Source organism: Pezoporus occidentalis, unplaced genomic scaffold, assembly GCF_034315485.1.
Source record: "Pezoporus occidentalis ecotype Australia unplaced genomic scaffold, CSIRO_AGI_Poc_V1 ctg4, whole genome shotgun sequence".
Taxonomy (NCBI): domain Eukaryota; kingdom Metazoa; phylum Chordata; class Aves; order Psittaciformes; family Psittacidae; genus Pezoporus; species Pezoporus occidentalis.
Genome location: NW_026915724.1, coordinates 5,842,092 through 5,865,168, shown reverse-complemented (window position 1 = coordinate 5,865,168; position 23,077 = coordinate 5,842,092). Strand labels below are relative to the sequence as shown.

General features: G+C 43.6%; 1 long non-coding RNA gene across 1 annotated transcript in view; it reads right to left on the bottom strand.

The window, feature by feature from the left end:
• Window positions 1-7,204: 7,204 nt before the first annotated feature.
• LOC134171133 (uncharacterized) overlaps window positions 7,205-23,077 on the bottom strand; it is a 49,376-nt gene continuing 33,503 nt past the window's right edge. The window contains exons 2-3 of the long non-coding RNA XR_009967498.1: window positions 7,593-7,686; window positions 7,205-7,502 (exon numbers count right to left, since the gene is read on the bottom strand). This is a non-coding gene — a long non-coding RNA (uncharacterized LOC134171133). The remainder of the gene's footprint in view (window positions 7,503-7,592; window positions 7,687-23,077) is intronic.

Here is a 23,077-nt window from a genome sequence, read left to right as displayed (position 1 = left end):
CAGGTAGTAGTAGTAAGAACTCCCATTTATTCAGGCAAACCCCTTTGGCCTGTTCTGCTTTATGCTGATTTCTGGGAAAAAAAGCCAGAATACTGCAGAGTGGAGGGACTCTCTGAGGTGCCCTCTTCCATGCACAATAGGACATCTGCCATCAAATCTCCAGAGCTATGAGAAAACTGGGGCATACAGAGTGGTAACAGGGCTGGCTCACAGGGTTGCTGCAGAAGAGCCAAGGGCTGCAAGGCTTTCCTTGGCCAGAGATGTGTGGGGTCCAGTTCCAGAGCAGAAATGTCTGTGTGCATAGTGCTCCTGATCTGAGTTTTGCTGGAGAAAAAAGCATCCTGGAGGATGCTCTTATCCAGCCTGACCTGGGCCATCTATAGCTTTGTAAATCCTGGTCCATGCAGTGACCCCCAGACTCAAAGTTGCTGCAAGACCTAAATCCTATTACAGATCTTGCCACAAAACAACCAAGAAGCAACACTTATTTCTTGCTTCAGTGGGCTTTAGTGAGGATCCAGGCTATACCATGCTTGTGTGGAGGGGCAGAACTATGGAGGAATATACAACGTTTAATTTGGTTAGTACCAGTTCTGCTGTTGCATTGCAACAGGCCAGAAAGAGTCATTTGCTTTTATGACAGAAGTGATATGATGCATGTAAACAGAAAACTCTGTCCCTTTGCCAGAGCACATGGACAAAACCCAAACTCTAAAAACGATAAACACACTTTTTCATTCAACTCTTCCTTGTCCCAGATTTGCTCAGCTGCTGTCTTTGGGATATATGATGCATGCCCTGCTACTCCCTTAGCATCTGCTATGGGCCACTATGAGAGACAGAGAAATGGACTAAGGGGACCTCTAGTTTGAGCCAATATGTGCTTATGAGGCAGGTCCTGCTTGCACTGTAGGCAATCCAACATGTGTGCTGTCTGCGCAGTAAAATGAGGGCTCAATTAGAGCATGAGCTAGTACAATTCTCCTAGGTCGTCGAGACTGGTATAGGTACAAAAAAGCAGCGAGAGTGCAACAGAACTGGCTTTACAAAATGCAAATCCAAACATATTGCTGCCGAGGACCCATTGTGCCTCCTCTGGTTACTAGCAAAGCTGGTGCCCATGCCACTGTATGACCCTTGTTACTGCTCCTTGTATGAACTGAGCAGCAGATATGAGTCTGCATTTCCACACAGGTGTGCAATCCTGTCTTCAGGATCTGTGGGTTTGTCTCTCTTACCAGCCTTCTGATATGTGCATACCTCAGCATCCAGTGTCCCTGGCTCCCTCAGGCTACGTCTGTACTGATAAAGCAGGCAGACGCAGAGCACAGCCCCCAGCCTGGCACGCTCATGCCCATACGCTCGGGTGGCTGGCACAGCTCCTGCTGCTGTTTCGGTCAAGACTAACTGGTTCTCTCACAAGCAATTCCTGGACACAGCTGTGAGTCAGCACAGGCCAGAGATCATTCCCTGTTGACAGTTTGAGGCTATTTTGGAGAGTAAGAAAATACAGTTATATATATATATGGTTTTGCCTGGTTACTCAAGGAAAGGGGAAATGCCCTAGCGCTGTTTAGTTTATCAGCAAGAAAATAGCCTAAGCCTGGGTTTGGAAGAGCAGTCAAGTTCATGGGGGGGGAAAAAGGCAACCTGGCTTTTCTGAACGTTAGGACTTACTACCCTGCAGTGACACATGCATTTTGCTTGCTCTTTAACCTTGTATTATAGAATGCACAAATGATCAGTCCAGATGTCAGCATAAAAATATATGGTTTTGATAACTGTTATGTTACCAAAACACAGAGAGGGAAATTGAAGGGGGTGAACAGGGTAAGAAGTAACCTTGTAGAGTCTAGAAATGGCCACTCATAAATCACAGGCAAAGTCTCAGGTCCATAGGAAAACACCTGCCCCTAGCTGTCCTAAGCCACCAAACTCTCCCAAGCAGACTACAGGATTTCAGGCCTTTTAGTATAGAAGACCAAAACCTTAAAAATCACAGTGTGCTCTAGAAAGGGAGAAACTGGACACTGCCATAACTGAAGGTCTCTGAAAGAGGAGGGAGGCAGTGAGGGGAAAATGCCCAGAAGACCTGAGGAAGAGCAGTTTAGTGCAACGAAGCTGAGGCAGGGGATACGAAACTCACAGATGTCAGACACTGCAAACTTAATAATGTGAAAAAGCCAACCCTCTTTCTGTTTGCATAGTTGCAAAGTTATTCAGCCCCAGATAGACCCTCTGGGGCTGTGTTTTTCTTCATTCAGTAATTCTATTTGATGCAAGAGGGAAGTCTGGATGTGAGACTGTACGCGCAGCCCTGCAGCTCAGTTTTGCAAACCCAGACCATCTTGCCTGGCTCAGAAATGCTCTCCTATTTCTGAATCCTGGGTCTTCAGCACTGCTCAGAGGCAAGAGTGGTACATTTCAAAATTGTGTAAACACATGCTTTAAAAGTGATGGTGGGGTAAGTGGGGTAAGTCAGATTTCACAGGGTGTCTGACCTGCAGTAACGCAACAAGCATGTGATGGGATCCCCTTGCAGCACAGCAGCTGGCTGCTGCTGGAAGAGGCAGAGACAGGATGGCTGCACCTACAGTGTTAAGCAACCTGATCCCACAAACCCCCTGCAGGCAGAACTGCTGAATCACGGAGCAGCTGCACCCCACGAGCTTAAAGATCTGGATGCAGAGTTGATGATGGCAGCCTGAAGTTGAATAGCTGACTGCCTGCTCAGAAAAGCAAGCAAGCAAGGGAAACCCGAGGAGTGACTTACCTCATTCAGTGCACTGTGATTTCAGGTGTCACACGAGTCAATTCTTGGTGGAATGCAGCAATGTACTGGTCTGGTAAAACAGAGCCAAAGCTCCTTAAAAGAAAGAAAAAGGGGAAGCATTGTTTTCCTTTGCCAAATTATTACACAACAAAGAGGGGCTCAGGACGACAGAGAAGGAAGCTAATGAACTGCCACTAGTTTCACAGCATTAACACCCTATTATGGAAGTTATGTAGTGGGCACCTTCTTTCCTCTACATCCTTACCTTGGTGATAGTGGGGAGAAACTGCTTTTGCGTCTTGGTTGCTGAATTGTACTAGTTGTAATCAAGGTCATGACATTTCTCCCAGCACTAGTATCGATTCTTCATTCTGTTTTGTTTTGAAAATGCTAACTTCACACACTGGTTCCATACCAATATTGTGAAAAATGGAGGGATGCCAGGCAAAGATGTCTGTAGCATGCAGTACTGCTTCCTTAAAAGCCAGCTGTGCAGTGTAGAGAATACGCAGTATGCACCAGTCTAGAATGAGGTGGACTACAAATAAATTATTAAGCTTTTCTAAGAGAGGCGGATGGGACATTTTCACCTAGGCTGCAGTGCCTGTCATCACATACAGAGAAAGGATAAATACGCTTGGACCAACTTGATGAAAATTGATAGTGACTTACACATGCTTATTCAAAACCAGTCATATCCAGATTAAGGCAGCCTTAGACAGCAATTTCCAGAATAACCCTACATAACACTTTCCAGGCCTTCTGGATGATACCAATTATACTAATAATTAGTATGTGTTGATTAGAAAAAGGCTTAAATGTGCTGATTCAGAGATTCCATGTTTATTTGCTGAATAACTAGATTTCAAATTTATCTTTTCATATTCACTTGGACCTGTAGCCTATGAAAGGCATAGCTGCTCTTGTGGAAGTTCCCTGCTGTAGAAAGTCATCCTGTGAATTTTAGCTGGCTGTTTTACTCTGATTAGATATGTCTTTGCATGACAATATGATTTCATCTCTAGGCAAAATCTTCAAATACATCCATTAGGACTTTTTGAATAATAATTGTAAAAAAAATATATATCCGTTTCAGCCCACAGTCTGGAAGTTAGAGCATTTTATGCAGGCAATCTGCTTTGATCTTCTCACAGACAACTGTGAGAACAGCTCCCCTAAGAACAGGAAAGAAAACATCATAGCATCAGGATATGTTTCTAAGTAGTGTTTCAGATGGACATTAAGCAGCCAGGAAGAATTCAGACTCTCTAGCTCTAGGGATACGGATTATAAATCTCTTTCAGGTCCTAAACTTGCATTATTTGCTGTCCTCAATCCAAATTTCTTGTCAAACTCTATGATGCCATGATATGGGACAGCATGTTTGAAGCACACATGACAACAGATAATTATTTTCAAAATTTAATTACTATCTTTACTTGCCATCGCAGCACCACCTCTGAACCTCCACTCTACATCTTTGCACAGAGAAAGGAAAGGGTGTAATTCACCCTTTAGAAATTTCAGTATTGGAAGGGACATCAAGAGGTCACCTTCTTCATACCCTTTCAAAGAACAAGGATCAGTTATACCTAACTCACCACACCTAAGCCTAAACTGTCCTTAAAGATCTTCACTAATTGGAATTTAACTTGCATCTTGTTATCTTGTTCTAATGTGTTCATAAATCTTGTGACTAGACTTTTCTTCCTTACGAATAATTTAAATCTCATTTGTTGCAAAGAATGCTGATTTCTTCTGGGCCTTCCTGTCTTGGACTTAGTGGATAACTGACCACCTCTTTTTTATAACAAACTTTTACAACTTGGGGAGTCATTATCACCCTTCTTTCTTCCTTTCCTTTTTATTAAATGAAATGAGGCTCATTCCTCCTTTGCCACATTTGTTAGAAACTGATCAATCCTGCTGCTTTCCTTTGGATTAAATACAGTACTTCCACTGAGCTTTCTCCAGTGGCAAGTAGAGCAGAATAATTTCATTCCTCTGTCTTACATCCAACAGTGCTCTTAGAAACATCCCAGAATGGGATTTGATCTTTTGCAGCAGCCTCGAACGCATTTGTGGCACATTGTAAACTGCAGATTTTTTTTCTGCCTAGTTACTACCTGGCCCATTTTAAATCCTCATTCCCAAGTTCCGAGGCTCCACTTGTCCTTTGTAAATCTCTGGTTTGCTGCTTTCAGAATGAAGATGCTTACCTGGCTTTGAAATCCTGTGTAGTTTTTCAGATACTTCACCTCAAGTAATACAGCCGCTCTCCCTGCTTTGTTGGTCACATCACCAGTGACAGTATTGAACAGAACATGGTCAAAAGCAGATATCCCTGCTTGAAGTGCCCTCCCAAATTCACCACAAACCATTATTAACTACAGTTCATCTGAGACTTTTCATCGCGTTCAAGTAGTAAAAGGAGCTCCTTTGACAGCAGTAAAAATAATTATAATTTCAGTTTTAGTATGACTCAGGCAGACTCACTACAGATGGAAAGAAAATTAACCCAGGCAGTTGTATCTCAGGTTGCCCTAATACAAGTGTTATTTTGAATAAATCTGCTGCTTCACTTTAACAGAAGGAACATATTATCTTTAGCTTGGATAAACCGCATTGTTTTTAAAAGACAAATGCTCTGAGAAATGAAAGTGCTGGAAAAAACAATGGATGAATTTGGTGTGTCAGTGATCTTGAAGATCTGGACCTGGAACTGCACTGAGTGGCAGTTAGTTTATAATGGAGACATATGTAATGATATGTAATATAGCTTATTCACGAGAGAGAGAGAGAAAGAGAGCAGCTTTCCTATTCCTTGAGGAACAATTTCTAGGGCTTCTATGAGGCCTAGATCCCCAGTTCAAAGCACAATGAAACTCATATTTTTCCAAATTAAAATGTTGGTCACTGTTGGACACCTCAAAAGGTTCCTTGGTTCAGCAACGGTAGTCCTTCCCAATCCTGGTTTCTCCCAGACAGCCCCCTAAAGACTTAGGGTGTTTCCAGCTTCACAGTTTGTACCTATCAGTGGTATTGCTGCATCTCATTCTAATGTGTCTTTTGATTTACCATGGAGGAGGCTCTGGATATGTCCATGCAGCTGTAAGAGAGGGTATGCTTCTCCCTTTTGAATCATATTGTGAATGAAAGCTGTACAGTGACCCTGGCTCATCAGTCACAGTTGTGGTCCTCTTCAGTGAGTCTGGGAATACCTTGGCTCCCACAGTATATTATAAAAGCACTCAGAGAGTCACAGACAACAGAAACTGCTGCCCAGGTTTTTAAATGTCCACTCCTTAATCAATTCCAGGTTTTGAGTGCTCATTTTCAGGGAGCTGCTGATGCCCTCGGTTACCATTCGGTCCAACTGGCATCAAAGCTTTCCAGTACATTACAAAATCAGGATAAAAGTACTTATTTAATCTGAGTACATAAAATCGGTGATCACTTCTGGTCCTGGTACAAATACAGAGTTATATTATTATGGATCATTATGCCTCCAGTTAAAGGCAAAGGGAGCAATTTATCAATGCAAAACAGGCACCTCTTTAACGACACTTAGAGGAGCTGAAGTACTATCCTCTAGAACAGAAGTAAGACCAATATTATCGTATTAGACAAAGAAGCAGGGTAAGTTGTGAGGGTAGGTTTTCTTACTTTAAAGAGAGGGCTCACACTTAGATCCAGTAACCACATCAATACAAAATATTTAATAGGCACTCTGGATTGAACAGTGTTCTCTAATATCAGGTACTGACAAAAACAGCCCAGGGGGAAAATTTATCTTCTTTTACATTTATATTATGAAAGCCAAATGTTATTTCTCAATATCTTAATATTGCCTTTTTAAACATGATGTTCCCAGCTTTTTAAAATATCTGCATCGAAAAAAGAACCTCTCACCAAGAATAAAACACAGCAAGATGTAGATCAAAGGGAGCTCAGAGCTCTCCACGGCAAAGGAGAGGAGAATGAAGCCAGGTTGGTACCTTGGGGTTGGCAGATCTGGAATTCCCTTCATCATAAGCACTGTTTCACTTCACCTCAATGAGTCATGCTGGTGAATTATTAGGTTAATTATTAGATTATTCTAATACACATCAAAGGCTTTTGAAGGCTCCTGAGTCTTCACAGTTTAATATGTTCATTTATCAGGTGCAAGCAGGAGAAATGGAAAGTAATTAAATGATTTTTTTTAAGAGTTTTCAAATTATCTATTATTTTCCAGTCCTACTGGTTGGACCACCTCTGTGACACTGCAGAAGCTGCAAAGTAGTGCTAAAAGGGACACCTGGGTTCCAACAGTTTCCATGATTTGCAATCATGAATTGGTTGGCATTTGAGTTTTTTGCTTACAATGCTATAGCATCAAAATTTACCTGGATATTCTTCAGGGCAGAGCAAGCACTGAGGTCAATTGGTTTCTTTCCAGATAGCTTTAGAAGTAATATTTCTTTATTTCCAACAGGTCACCTATCCTCACCATTATTTAGGTAAAGTTTTTAGTTTTCTGTTCCAACACCTTTTCGAAGGTGCAGACCTCTGCTTTGAACTTCAAGATACCTTGCTAGCCACCAGCTACTGACAGTACGACAGGGGCAGAATTTGGGAGTACAAAGAGATTACTTGCAGCAATAGGTACTGAAAATTGTTCTGCCCTTTTATTACTGCATGTCAGTGTGGGATTTTCCATCCTTTTTCTTCCAAGAAGAATACACAGCTAAAAGAATGAATAAGATCAAAATTACCTTTTACAGGAATGCAAAACACAGGTGTATGCAACTGGTCCAAAATATAGCAGATAGCTTACCTGATCAGTGGGCAAGAGCTGAATGACAGGAAATACACATAGTCCTGGGAGAGTGACACAAGACTCTGCAAAGCAGCAGCATGTAAAAGGAGATCTAAGGGAAACACAGAAGCTGATTTCAATTTAGAGCCCATACTTTCACAGAAAAATTGGCTTGGATTTTTCATCCAACTTGGTCTTCAGAACAATGCCAGGGATGAAAATAGAAATGCATATAATTACATTTCTTGTTGTTTGATAAGAGCCTCCCTGGACAGAAAATAGCTATTTATTGCCATTGCCATTAACACCACCCTAACAGGACTGCTTTTAAGAAGCTGTTGCACCAGGAGTCTGTGAACTGAAGTCTCTCCTCAGCAACAGGTGGGCATAAAGGGAAGCTTTTATGGGCAGTAAGAGGGTTGTGAGGAGAAACTATTGACTTGTTCAACAAAGAAATATGAAAACTGACCAGAGCATTGAAGGTGGAGGGAAGAGTATGAACCTGTTTAAGTTTTAATCCATTAGCCCCTGTCCTGTCACTACAGTCCCAACTTGGCCTTGAACACTGCCAGGGATGGAGCATTCACAACCTCCCTGGGAAAACTATTCCATTGCCTCACCACCCTAACAGGAAAGAATTTCCTCCTTATATGCAACCTAAACTTCCTGTTTAAGTTTTAATCCATTAGCCCCTGTCCTGTCACTACAGTCCCTAATGAAGAGTCCCTCCCCAGCATCGCTACAGGCCCCCTTCACACACTGGAAGGCTGTTATGAGGTCTCCATGCAGCCTTCTCTTCTCCAGGCTGAACAGCCCCAACATTCTCAGCCTATCTTCATACAGGAGGTGCTCCAGTCCCTTGATCATCCTCGTGGCCCTGCTCTGGACTTGTTCCAACAGTTCCATGTCCTTTTTATGTTGAGGACACCAGAACTGCACACAATACGCCACGTGAGGTCTCACAAGAGCAGAGTAGAGGAGCAGGATCACCTCCTTCAACCTGCTGATCATGCTCCTATTGATGCAGTCCAGGATACGGTTGGCTTTCTGGGCTGCAAGCGCACACTGAAGCAGGCTCATGTTCATTTTCTCATCAACCAGCACCCCCGAGTCCTTCTCCACAGGGCTGCTCTGAATCTCTTCTTTGCCCAGCCTGTAGCTGTGCCTGGGATTGCTCTGACCCAGGTGTAGGACCTTGCACTTGGCATGGTTAAACTTCATGAGGTTGGCATCAGCCCACCTCACAAGCGTGTCAAGGTCCCTCTGGATGGCATTCCTTCCCTCCAGGGTATCAACCGAACCACACAGCTTGGTGTCATCAGCAAACTTGCTGAGGGAGCACTCAATCCCACTGTCCATGTCAGCGATGAACATGTTGAACAAGACCTGTCCCAACACCAATCCCTGAGGGACACCACTCGTTACTGGTCTCCAGCTGGACATTGAGCCATTGACCACAACTCTTTGCATGTGGCCATCCAGCCAGTTCTTCACCTACTGAGTGGTCCATCCATCAAATTGATGTGTCTCCAATTTAGAGACAAGGATGTTGTGTGGGACAGTGTCGAACGCTTTGCAGGTAGATGCAGGTAGATGCCCAAGTAGATGACATCAAATGCTCTACCCCGTCCATCAGTTCTGTAGCCTCATCATAGAAGGCCACCAAATTGGTCAGGCAGGATATCCCCTCAGTGAAGCCATGCTGGCTGTCACCAAGCACCTTTTTGTATCTCAAGCGCCTTAGCATGCCTTCCAGGAGAATCTGCTCCAAGATTTTGCCAGGCTCAGAGCTGAGACTGACTGCTCTGTAGTTCCCTGGGTCATCCATTTTCCCCTTCTTGAAAATGGGGGTTATATTTCCCTTTTTCCAATCTTTGGGAACTTCACCCGACTGCCATGGTTTTTCAAATATGATGGCCAGCGGCTTCACAACTTCATTTGCCTGCTCCTTCAGGACCCGCAGATGTATCTCATCAGGTCCCATGGACTTGTGCATGTTCAGATTTTTAAGATGGTCTCAAACCAGATCCTCTCCTACAGTGGGCCCAAGGTCTTCATTCTCACTGTCCCTGCATCTGCCTTCCAAGACTTGGGTGGAGCGGTCAGAGCCTTTGCCAGTGCAGACCGAGGCAAAGAAGTCATTCAGAACCTCAGCCTTCTCCAAATCCTGTGTAGCCAGTACTCTTGAGAGCTTCCAGAGGGGGCCTATGTTGTTCCTCGTCTGTTTTTTATTTGCTACGTACCTGTAGAATCCCTTCCTGTTATCTTTCACATCCCCAGCCAAGTTTAATTCTAACTGGGCCTTAGCTTTCATAACCTGGTCCCTAGCTTCCCAGACAACATCCCTGTACTCTTCCCATGCCACCTGTCCTTGTTTCCACTTATTATAAGCCTCTTTTTTCATTTAAATTTTCCTCAGCAGCTCCTTATCCATCCAAGCAGGTCTCCTGGCCCTCCTGCTGCACTTCCTTCTAGTTGGGATGCAACACTCCTGAGCTTGTAGCAGGTGATCCTTGAATATCAACCAGAAGTCTTGGGCTCCCCTGCCCTCTAGGGCTATATCCCATGGAACCTTACTAAGCAGGTTCCTGAAGAGGCCAAAGTCTGCTCTTTTGAAGTCCAGGGCAGTGAGCTTGCTGCACGCTTTTCTCACTGTCCTGAGGATCTCAAATTTGACCATCTTGTGATTGCTGCATCCAAGGCTGCCCGGGAGCATCACATTTCCAACAAGCCCTTCCCTGTTGGTGAGCACAAGGTCATGCATGGCACCTCTCCTTGTCAGCTCCTCTATTACTTCCAGAAGGAAGTTGTCTTCCACACAATCGAGGAACCTCCTGGATTGCTTGTGCCGGGCTGTACCATCCTTCCAACAGATGTCAGGGCGGTTGAAGTCACCCATGAGAACAAGGGCCTGTGAGCATGAGGCTGCTCCTATCTGTCTATAGAGTGCTTCATCCACAGGTTAGAATCATAGAAGCAGATCCCCACAGTAATGTCTCCCATAGCTGTTTCCCCTTTGACCCTGACCCACAAACTCTCCCTTAACTGCTCACCTGCCCTCAGACAGAGTTCCATACTCTCCAGCCTATCCCTAACATAAAGGGCAACTCCCCCTCCCCGCCTGCCAGGCCTGTCTTTTCTAAAGAGCCTGTAACCTTCCATTCCAACACTCCAGTCACAGGAGCCGTCCCACCATGTTTCTGTGATGCCTGTTATATCATACCCCTGTAGACATGCACACATCTCTAATTCCTCTTGTTTGTTCCCCATGCTACGGGCATTTTTATAGAGGCATCTGAGTCGAGCTCCAACTGAAGCCGGCTCATTGGCTGGAGCGGCTGGGATATCTCTACATTGCTCTGAGCATTTATTATAGGTTCTGGCAACTGACTGGGTGTGTTGGGATGGAATGATGCCCCCCTCCCCCAACACATCTAGTTTAAAGCCTCCTTGACCAGTCTGGCAAGCCTCCTACCAAAACTGCTCTTTAGAGCAGCTCCACCAGCCCCCACTAGACCTGGCCTACAAACTTGGGTCCTGTGTTCAAGACACCCAAACCCCTGACTATGACACCACCCTTTTAACCAGTTATTAACCTGGCCAGTCCTCCTAGCTTTTTTTAGGTCCTCCCCTGTATCCTGGAGAATTGATGAAAAGACATGTGAGCTCCAGAGCCCCTAACCACCTCTCCCAGGGCTCTGTAGTCCTTCTTTATGTTCCCCAGGCTGCTACTGTCTATATCCCTAACACCCACACGTATCACCAGGAGTGGGTGATAGTCCGTGGGACTTACTAGAGCAGGCAGCCTGTCTGCAACACCCCTGATCCGTGCCCCTGGTAGGCAACACACCTCCCTTGAGACCGGGTCAGGCCGACAGACAAGTACTTCTGTCCCTTTCAGAGTCCCCTACTACTATTACGATCCGCTGCTTTTTCCTGGCAGCACCAGTAGAGATCTTCCGGGGAACGCTGTCGGCCGTCACAGGGCTGGTGTCGTCTGCGGGGCTCCGTTCGTCTGCGGGGCTCCGTTCCTCCGCGGGGCTCGGCTCCTACACCGCCTTTTCCCGCTGCTCGGCAGCCGCCTTCTTCCGCTCTTCGACCGCCCCGACCTCCTCCACCGGCAGCCGTCCCCTCGCGGCCTCCGGCCCCGCTCCCGACGCCGCTTGCTCCCCGGGGCCGCTCTCCCGGGCGTCTTCAGCAGCCGCCGGCTCCCGGGGCTGCTCCCCCTCGGCTCCCCGCGGCCTCACGAAGACGGAGGCGAGGGCCAGGACAGTGAAGAGCAGCCGGACGGCCAGGTACAAGTCCACGGCCACGTCCGTCCCACCCTGCTGCTGGAGCCTGCCCGTATTACAAGTCATTGCCATACAGTGAAACAAAAACCTTAGCCCAAGCCCCACATTTGATAAACACTAACACAGCAAATACTGGGTCTAAGTAATGTACTACATTCTGAAACTGTGAGATCAAGAGGAACAACTCTGAGAGCCAATAAATCAGCATTGTGATGAGTGACTATGAATCCGGTCAGATCTGCTGTTACCTCAACCCTCATGCCCTACGTTGGGCGCCAAAAAGAACTGTCGTGGTTTAAACCCAGTCAGGCAACTCGTTCACTCACTCCCCCCCCCCCCCTTCTTTTCCTCCCCCCTGCTCCTGGAGGGATGGAGAGGAGAATCGAAAAGAATGCAATTCCCACGGGTTGAGATAAGAACAGTTTAGTAACTAAGGTATAACACAGATCACTACTGCTACCACCAATAATAATAATGATAAAGGAAATAGCAAGAGAAAAGAATACAACACCTCATCACCAGCCAACTGATAACTTGCCCCCCCAACCAAACCAAGCACTGACTGATACCTCCTCCAACCCTGCAGACTCCCCACCCTTCTGGCTAACTCCCAGTTACATCCTGGGCATGACATGCTGTGGTATGGAATACCTCTTTGGTCAGTTTGGGTCAGGTGTCCTGTCTCTGCTTCCTCCCGGCTTCCCCTCCTCCCTGGCAGAGCATGAGGCTCACAAAGTCCTTGGCCAAACCAAAACATCATTGTTATCAGCTCTGTTCCCAAGCCAAAAGTCAAAACACAGCACTGCACCAGCTACCAAGAAGGAGAAAAATGACTGCTACTGCTGAACCCAGGACAGCAGTGCATCAGTAAGCTGTTTCTGGTGCGAGTGCCTTTCCTCATTAGCCTCCAACAGGATAGCAAAGCAGTTCTGCATGGGGACAACAGATTTAGAAGGAAGCCCCTTGTTTTTAATTATCCTCTTCCTCCTTTTTCTGGTTGTTTTTGTTGTTTTTTTTTTGTCACTAATTCCCAGCTTCCCGGGTTAACGGCCTCCTTCTTTCCTTCATGAGGTAGAGGGGAAGCTCGAGGCCCCTGCACAGTTTGGGCCGGGAGCAAGCATTCCTGCTTCCTCTCAGCTTCCCTGACATCCTGCAGCCCATTAACAGCATCCATCCCGCAGCTCAGCCCCTGCTGCAGGAGGACCTCCACCAGGGAGCACCGAGTGCAGCCCTGCCCATTGTGCACCCTCCCCTCACCAGACCAGTGCAGGCACTCTCCTCTCTACACCCCGAGCTCTGCACTGCAGCCTCCCCTCTCACCGGCTCTGTCTGGGTGCCTACGCTGGCCACCGCCGGGGCAGCCAGAGCAGAGCTGCCGGACTGGGCCCTGCTCACATGACGAGTGCTCACCACCCGGCGCAAGCTGCCTCTATCGCGCTCCCTGGGGCAGGTTTTTACCCAGCCAGGGCTGGTGCCGCTCCTCTTGGCTCCGCCCCGTGTGAGTCAGCTGCTCGCTCTCGCCAGCTGAGCTGCCGGCTCCTGGGCAGGTCCTCTCGAGGACTTGAGGCTCCCTCGGTGGCTCTTGTCGCTCTGAGTTGAGGCTTCTGGACGCTGATCTCCCCCCGCCCCGTTCCGGTGTTGAAGGTGTCCTCTCTTGAGCTACTCATCTCAGCAGTTGACCATCCAAAGTTGTACATCCAAAATCAGTACTCTTTATTGAACATCCTGGACTTAAAATGTAAGTGAACTTACACAAATGCAATATAGACCAGAATTATATATTATTTACTGTGTTACTGATTGGCCTGCATGCCTCAGATCCATCTTATATTTCTTTATTCTGATAATAGATCTGAATTTTGAAAATTTTGCTTTCTTCCCTTGGGCATTCTCAAATGATGCTCTTATTTTCTGTGAAAGTCTGTTTTTTCTATGACTCCATCACTGTTCACTCTGTAGGAAAGCCTTTTCCACCTGATGTCTTTACTAATTACCCCTAAGTACTTGAGGCTTATCTAGTACAAATGTGATTTCCCTACTTGGAGCAGACACTCTGGATGTCAGTTGTATTTCCTGTTAGTTCTGTGGTATGAACAGGCTAAGAAGAAATAATTCTTTGGAAAATGCACTTTGAAATCCAATTTCACTCTAACTTTTTTGGAGAAAAATTCATTTTTCTTCTTTTGATTACAAGATTTTAAATTGTTTACTTTTGCTACCTAATAGCAAACTGATATAGCTGGAGATCAGCTGAGAGTTGTGGCATATTTTATATATGTATGTATCTCAGGGATTACAAACTTCAGTGTTGCAACACACAATGACATTTTCCTTTAGCCCAGGGTTCAGGAACCTGCACTTGTGGGCTGGAAATAGTTGGGTCTATCCCTTGGGCCAGATACAGGTGACTGTTGAGCAGCTGTAGAGACACAGGTTTGAGGTAGTAGATTTATTATATGTACTGAGTGTGCTCAGGCCGGTAGTGGGACCCTGGCACCTCAGCCTTCTGTGCTGTCTTTGTAAATGTATTACAGTGAATAATATCATCTTGGTTAGCACAACCTGCCCTCTATTTCTATTGTATTTCGTTTTCTGTAATGATGCCTCTTATTTTCTTTTCATGCAGCAAGTTTCTTCTCATCCTGGCATTCCACTGGAAGAGGCATCTGCCTGCTCTTTCTATACAATTCGTTCCCAGAAGGAGAGCAAGAATTCATGATTCAGGAATGGCTCTTTGGTCCAAAAATTCCAATTTCATCCCACAGTGACAGAAATATAAACTAGTTGCAAAACATACCAGATTCCTAGATCACCAAGGTATTTTGGCATGATATATCACTTGTTAGGACACTCAGTATGTTTCTTATATTGCACAAGCACACCAAAACCCATTACAGCTTTGTGTTCAGTCTTACTGAAATAAGCAGAGGAACCATCTCCTCAGTTGAACAGGAATAAATATCCATCAGTACCTCAAACATTTTTTCAGCTATTATGCTTCTGAACAACTTTAAACTTCTGGATAGTGCACAGATAGGCACTTTATAGACAGGTAGGCAGCTGGAAATTACTAATGTGTCATTTCTACTGATCAACCCAGCAAACAAAATATGTTCCTACTCAGCTGGCAATCTACTGCCTGAAAGAAGCATTAAACTCAGTTTCTGATTCACTTCCTCAGTGGGTGTTTCTCCAGGTAGAATTCCCTTCTTTCTCCTTTTTCCTGCCAGTTATGGCAATACACTCCTTTTTTACTTTTAAATCTCTCGCAATTTGAAAAGTGCTTTAGTTATGCTGAAAGAATAGATTTTTTTTTTCTTTTTACAAAATACTCTTCCTTATTACTTTGTGCAGTAATCTCTGAACTATGGAAGAAGTCACTGCTATTGCTCTGACTAATGACCTAAATGCTTAGCCTGAAAAGCACATTGGCAACCAGGTCTGTGCATTTCTTCTCTTACTGTAATCATTGTGAAGGAACATCTTGTCCAAAGTTTCACAGTGTCCCAGGGCTCTCTCTTCCTGTACACAAAATGGAAAATACCTGGGAAAACACTACATCTCAAAAGTAAATATCTTAACAAATGCTCAGTTACCAGAAAGAATAACTTGGTCCTCACCTGACATCTTTGTGAGTATGTGGAAAGTGAACTCCAGAAAGTACCCAAACCTCTCATAACTGCTCCTATTGGGCAACAGTGATTTGAATGACATGCCAAATGATCTACAGGGTGGGGAAACAGATTGAGTGCAAAAGTGTCTGTACCAACAGAAATTGATTTGATGACTATGTCAATTACTTTTGGAACTAAGCTTCCTGTGGGTTATTTCTGATTCATCTTTTGGCCATCTGTGACTGTTTCCTTATCCATGCTTATTTTGGGAGAGATTTAAGGAATGCTTTGGCTATCATAAATGGTTCAGATTTTTACCCCACGTGGAATATCTGCTTATACTGTTTGGATCAGCTTTGATTATGTCTTCTCTTTCTCAGGGAGTAAATGCTGTTGCTGAGCAATAACATTAGTCACAAAAGAGCTCCCTGAAACCAGCCTTGATCTATAAGATACCAGAAGAGAATGTAATTTGCCAGAAAAAAAGCCCAGCCCTTTAGTTTTATATTTTTGTGCAATGTACTTTTTTTTTTCTGAAGCATGTCTTTGAACTCCAAGTTTCTTTCAATTCTGTTGAGTTACTCATGCTAAATAAGCTGCTGCAGCAACTTTTGCATGCTAACGTGTCAGATATTGATGTTATTTACATGAGATCTCATTTAAGAGCTTAAACACACATCTTTTAATGTTGTAGCATTACAGATTCAAAGATGGCAGAGATAATGGCATTATGTCACTTAGCATCATTTCTTGTTTTGCTGTGTGCCAACACAGTGGCAGCTTCACCCTTATTTTATACTTATTTTTTGACTAAACATCCTGGTAATATCAGGTTTAGTTTTACTTTTCTCGGTGACATCTGTGGAATATCCAAAGAAATGGATTTGGCATTTTTTTATCATTTTATTGTAGAACTGGAGGTGTTGTATTTTGACAGAGATAGAAGTTAAGGCTCTAAGATAGGAGATTGGAATTAACTAGCTGCTAACAAAAATATGCATTAAACCCCACTCCAAGAGTTCAGTGGGTTTAATTTTAAAAACCATGACTCTTTTCGTTCCTAACTCAGTATTGTTTTTGTGGTATAATGTGGGGTCATAATTATACTTTCCCTCTAATCTGTTGTAGAATCATCCAGGAAAGCAGGTCATACAAAATGTGAAATGTGAGAATGGGGGGAAGAAAGTTTCAGGACTTCTTTAGTCATTACATAGTGAAAACAGTATAATACCCCTTTTTTCTGTCTTTGCTGATCACCTTTAGAGGTTCCTATTGCCATCCATTCACATCAATTGTGAGCAAGCTGTTATCTTTATGGACTCAGGATGCCGGTTTCAGACTCACAGTCCCTAAGCAGTGATGCACATCAAGTAATCTTTTATTTATTTATTTGAATGCTTCAGCTCCTGAGACTCAAGCCTGCCCAACATTCTGACAATCAGGGTTAATAACTATAATGCTTCTCTGGCAGGTGTTCCTTAAAACATCTTAGGAATATTGTAGCTTGTCCAGGATGATGTTGATTGCTACCTGTACAGGACTTTGCCAGCGTATTACTTCCACTTTATGCAGATTGAGCACTTGTAATTTGAAGTGCTCGAAGCAATTTTTAGCACAGATAAGCAGCTTGAGAGACAGGTTCTCTGACAACAATCAAACCTCTGATTCGTGGCTTTCTCAGGTACTTTCTTGTTTGTTTAATGCTCTAAGACTTACCTCTCTGAATACCTTATTGCTTCATCAGCCTGAAGGCAGCACAGCACAACATCTAGCTTCTCACTTTGAATATTCATTTGAGGTAAGTCTTAGTTTGGCTGAGTTTGTCTAATTTTAAATGCCCTAACAAACAAGTTGTAGACTGCTGACAAGAAAGATCTTCCTGTCCTCCTCACTAATTGTTTTCCATATGGGTGACTTACTTTTGCTGTGCCCACTTTGCAGAACTCCTCTACAGAAGAAAAATGACCATTCCTTTGCTATCTTCATCTCTTGCTTTGGCCATGCAACATCACAGATCCCATGACCAGACCCTTAGACTGAAACAAATCCTGACTGACAGTAGATAAAGTGGGTAAGATATAGATTTCCTAAGCACTGACCTACCAAGGTGTGTAGCTAAAGCATGTAAGGTCCACCTGCCTGTGCATTCACACACCAAGAAGTGCTCAGAGGATGTACTCAGCCGTCCCTGAGTTAGAGTGATAGCTTGCAGCTGAAAACAGAGTGTCAAGGTTGTTTCAGCTAAACACACTATAGGACTTTCACTTGCAGGCTTGGCAAAAAATACCTGAGTTTCATTCATCTCAACATCTTCAGCATCTTGACATCAACAGCCCCAAGTTAGACACTAGCCTTTTACAGGTGGGAATAATTTGGCTTTTCATAATAGGATCTGTGTAAGCCACTGAGACAAATGAGGATCTGGCTAAGCTAATCAGTGGGGAGTGTTGAGCAGATACCAAAGAAAAGTCAGGTTGTTAGAGGTTAGAACAGCCCATGGGTTGCTCTAAGTTGTGATCTGTAAAAAAAAGCATTTAGGAAACTCTCTCAGCAGCTGGTAATGGTTCATTTTATCACTGATTGACAGTAAAAGTAAGCTATTGTTAACTTTTTTAACTTGTTCTATGGTAGTCACTTTTATTTAGGGAAATTCCTGTCTATTTAGTTGCCTGCATGAGTGCTTTCTATCAACAGTACACAAAGACTGAAGATGTGATCCAGAAGTGTTACCACTTTGCACCTCCAACCTTGTAGCCACATATTCAACCTATTCACATAATTACATGCAATGTAACACAAGCAATGCTATCAATTGCAGCCCAGGTGACCTCGTTATGCTAAGCTCTTCTACAAGAAACCTATGAATAGTCTCCATACTTAATTCCCTGTTTATAAAATTAAATTTGTTGCATTCAAATAAAAGTAAAAGAAATAACAAATTATACCATTTTGCCAGCTGACTAAACAGGTGGTATTATGCAGCCTTTCAGTTAGAATCATAGAATCATAAAATCATATAATCAGCTAGGTTGGAAAAGACCTTTAAGATCATCAAGTCCAGGCAGCCCCCAGGACTGCCAAGACCACCACTAAATCATGTCACTGAGGGTCTCATCTACATGGTTTTTGAACACTTTCAGGGACAGTGATTCCACCACTGCCCTGGGCAGCCTGTTTATAGTCTGATCACCCTCTCTGTGAAGAGATTTTTCCTAATATCCAATCTAAACCTCCCCTGGTGCAGCTTGTAACAAGTATTGCTTGTTACCTGGGAGAAGAAACTGACCCCCACCTTGCTACAACCTGCTTTTAGATAGTTGTAGAGAGTAAGAAGGTGCCCCCTGATCCTTCTCCAAACTAAACAACCCCAGTTCTCCCAGTCGTCCCTCATAAGACTGATTCTCCAGGCCCTTCACCAGCTTTGTTGCTCCTTTCTGGACCTGCTCCGTCCTTCTTCTAATGAGGGGCCCAAAACTGAACACAATATTCTAGGTGTGATCTCACAGTTATGTCAGTATACTAGGTCGACATTTAGTCAACTGATAATTTGATTTCAGCAACATTTAGCTAGCTACCTAAGGGCATAGGAATAACAATGAGGAAGATGAATGAGAAGTGACCAAATATATTTGTGCAGGCAGAATAATATACATCAACATCTCAGTCTAAAGACAAATGGTTGTTCTAATTGAGAACAAAGGAAAAGTTCATTTCATGGTGCATGTCCATTTCTGAGGAATTAAATATCACAAAGACTCATTTTTATGCAATAAAAATAAAGTAGAAAAAAAAAAAAACAAAACCAAACCTGTCTTATTTTTGAGCACAGCTATGACCTGGGAGCTGAAGAATTAAAGCTGAAATACTCAAGGATCCTCGCAACGCAATGCTGTTATTCCCAATAAAAGTCCAAGGGCTGCACATGCCTAAATCTTTCATGTTTCTTTGAAACTACAAGTTTTAAGATCTAGAGACCGTTTTGATTTATATTGAATAAAAGTGGTGTGATTAAGTCCCATTTGTAGCAAATGGCAGGTAACCAGAACTATGCTGAGGAGGTACTTTGGTACATTTTAGACAACTCGAGAAAAAAAATTTAGAATAGGGCACTCACCTCAGATCAAACTACCTTTTTAAAAAAAAAATTATTTACATTTTTAACAGTTGAAAGTTCAAAATAGCTTGTGCAAAGAATACTCAAAGATTTGACACACAGCTTATTCTGAAGTACAATACACAAGAGCATTATGCATAGAAGTCACATGCCATGATAAATGAAGTTAGATACATTCTGAGTATATAAATAACCAAATTAATAAAGCTGATTCTACCAACTGCATTTCATATCCAGGAAGACACTAAAATCAGAAGTGTTTTCCTTGGATGCCAGTTGAATATGTATCATATTGACCTGTTTTAAGGCGTTCTGTAGCAACCTGAGAGAATCATAAAATGTTTTGGGGTTGGAAAGGACCTTAAAATCATACAGTTCCAAACCCCTGCCATGGGAAGGGACACCTTACTCTAGACCACGTCGGGCAGGGCTCTGCCCAGCCTGGCCTTGAACGCCACCAGGGATGGAGCATTCACAACTTCCTTGGGCAACACATTCCAGTGCAAGGGTGAAGCAAGACTTCTGCTTACACGAAGAAACATAAGCTGATAACCTTCTTAGAAAGTTTGCAACAGCCTATCAGTTGCTGAAGATTAGCTGATGTTTGGTAATACACGCAGTAATTGCCCTTGTGCGTATCTTTGAATAAGGTCTACTATAACGAATTTCAGTAAAAGAAGTTATATTTACATGTAGTAGGAGCTTGGGAACAAAGTAAAACATGGAAAGAAAAAAAATTGAAAGAGAATGAAAATGCATTCGAGGAACTAAGCAGTGAAAAAGAACTGGCAAAACCCCTCATCTGTTATGAAATGAAGAATGAAACTTGTGCAAAGATCTGGTGTTACCCCAAAGTAAACAGTGAATGAAAGTATTTTTGGCTAATACTTTGATCAAAACATGTCTGCTTGCAGTTGCTGCCTGTAGGAAAGCCTTTAAGAGCAGTCTAAGTATGTGTAAGTGCTTTGGTGAAGTGGCCTGTAACCTCCCTAAAAAGCTGTTGAAGAAATAGGATCATAGAATAGTTGAGATTGGAAGGGATTTCTGACAGTCTTTAGTCCAACCTCCTGTTCAGAGCAGGCTCAGCTAAAAGATCAGGCCACATGGCTCAGGTCTTTATTCAGTCACCTCTCACAAACCTCCAAGAGTGGAGGTTGCATGAGAACCTAGACTGCCTCTTCCGCTGCTTGGCTGCCCTTAGGGTGAAAAAGATTTCCCTTATATGTAATCTAACCCTCTTTATTTATGTATGCTCACTGTCTTTTTTCCTTCTGCCACACACTGCTGTGAGCAGCCTGACTCCGTCTTCCTAATGACTTCCTCGTAGGCACTAGAAGGCCCTGCTTAGGTTCCCCAGAGCTTTCCCTTTTCCTGGACAAACAAATCCAGGTCCCTTGGTCTCTGCCCCAAAGGATAGCCTCTGACCATCTTGGTGGGCCTCCACTGAACTTGCCCGTTTGATCAATGTCTTTCTTGTACCGGGTGGGACAAAATTTGATACAGTACTCTAGGTGCCATCTAAGGAGTGCTGAGAAAAGGGGAATGACGATTCCCCTTGATGTACTGGATGCTGCTGTTGATACAGCCCAGGATGCTGTTTAGCTTGTTGGCTGCACAGGCACACAGCAGGCTCACAGCAGAGATGCTCCTCTGCTCTAGCATCCACATCCTTGTGTCTCTACAAGGAGTAAACAAAGTGCCTCGCTGCAGTACTGGTGACCCTGCTTCTGAATCAGGAATCCGGAGTTCAGCCCTGAATTCATCTGACAGCCCCAGACAGAAAAAAATTATACTTACCAGCTTCTGAAATGTGTGGTCTTCTTTAATGATAGGGGCAACAAAGTGACAATTTATTTCCTCTGACAATATGTTATACTTTATCCTAACTCATCTCACTCCTATAGTTTTTTGTTTGCTTTTTTTCCTGGCCTGGTAGATTGTAAGCAAGGCACTTTTTAGAAGTTATATCACATGAACTCTATACCCAGGAAATATTCAGAGGTACCCGAGGCTAAAATAGACCTTGTTGAGCCCCACAATAGAAATCATGCATGCTGCTCTGAGATTACTAGAGTTTTGCTTGGAAGAAACTGGATTATTTTCACAGGTTCAACCACAGGAGTTACAGCTAAACCAGCTTTAACTCAGTAATAGTCTGCCTGGGATGTAAGGTATAATACCTCACTTTGAGCTGTCACAGCTCCTGGTGCCTCAGCTGTCCCTACAGCACACTGCAGTCACTTCTGTGTGGTGTGGACATATCAGTAGTTTGTATGAGATATCTCTCAAGTGTGTTGTAATGCCTTCTGGGTAGCTGCTGGAACTAAGAATGAGCTAATATACTCTCTCCCTCTGCCAGACTTATTAGTTTAGAATGAGTGTTGTGAGAACTACAGCTACATGTCTGCCAATACAGAGCTTTGGGTTTTCAGTTGGCTCAGGGAATGAACACGGTGAGATCAAATCTGCCTGAAAATATACTCTGTAGATGTACCCTACCACTATCTCACAACTAAGTTAAGCTATGCTGGCTGCAATATTTTTTCCCTTCCCAATTAATTGTAAGTTTTTGCTTATTTTAGAGGAACAAAGTGAGTTTTTACACTGAGAAATGTACTCCTTTAAACCAAAAACTTATTCTGTATTAGTTTCTATTTCTTCTTTTTACAGACCTTTAGAGAGAGAACTCTCTGAGCCAAAAATCACGAAGTCCCCTGTTAATGTGAATAAACCTACGGAAGAACTTAAGTTTCCTGCTGAAGACTGAACTCTTCCTGTGCTTGCATCTGTGCAAGTATTGTGTCCATCTCTCAAAACCCACAAATACCCACCCACTTGGTAATGAACTGTAGCTTTCGCCTCCTCACATGTACAGGGACATGTCTAGCTCTTGGAAGCTGGTAGGCAGATTGAAAGGAAGTGAGAAAACTAAAAAAGAGTCTGGGTACAAGTTAGCTTGTTGCAGTAGGTCGCCTACACCACATGACAAGGTGACTCATGAGTAAGCAACTGCTTCATACTGGAGGAATTCTTAGAAGTATTTTGCAGAAATAGTTTATGGCCTTCTGCTCCTGTTGGGGAGGCTCCTCATGGCTTAAGCCTGTGCCATGTCCACACAGAACTGCTAATCCCTCAGAGCACTCTCTCTGAAACACAAGCCTGATGTCATTTCAGTATTTGCTAGAAAGAGCATTAATCTGCTGGTACCTAACCCTAGCCTTGTGTGAAAATAACACAGTGTATCTTCTTCTAGAAAGAAAGGGTGATGTGAATTTTAACTAAAAAATAAAAAAAATAATAAAAAATCTTGCTTCTAAGCAAAATCCCCCAAAGCTGCCACCCAAAATTGGGCAGAAATTTCCTTTCCCTTAAGCAATACAGTTGCTGTCAAAACCCACACTGTTTTCAGTTGATTTCATTCACAGAACATTTACTGCAAATTTCATTAACTCTGCTTTCTGTCTTTAGAGAGGAAGAGCCGTA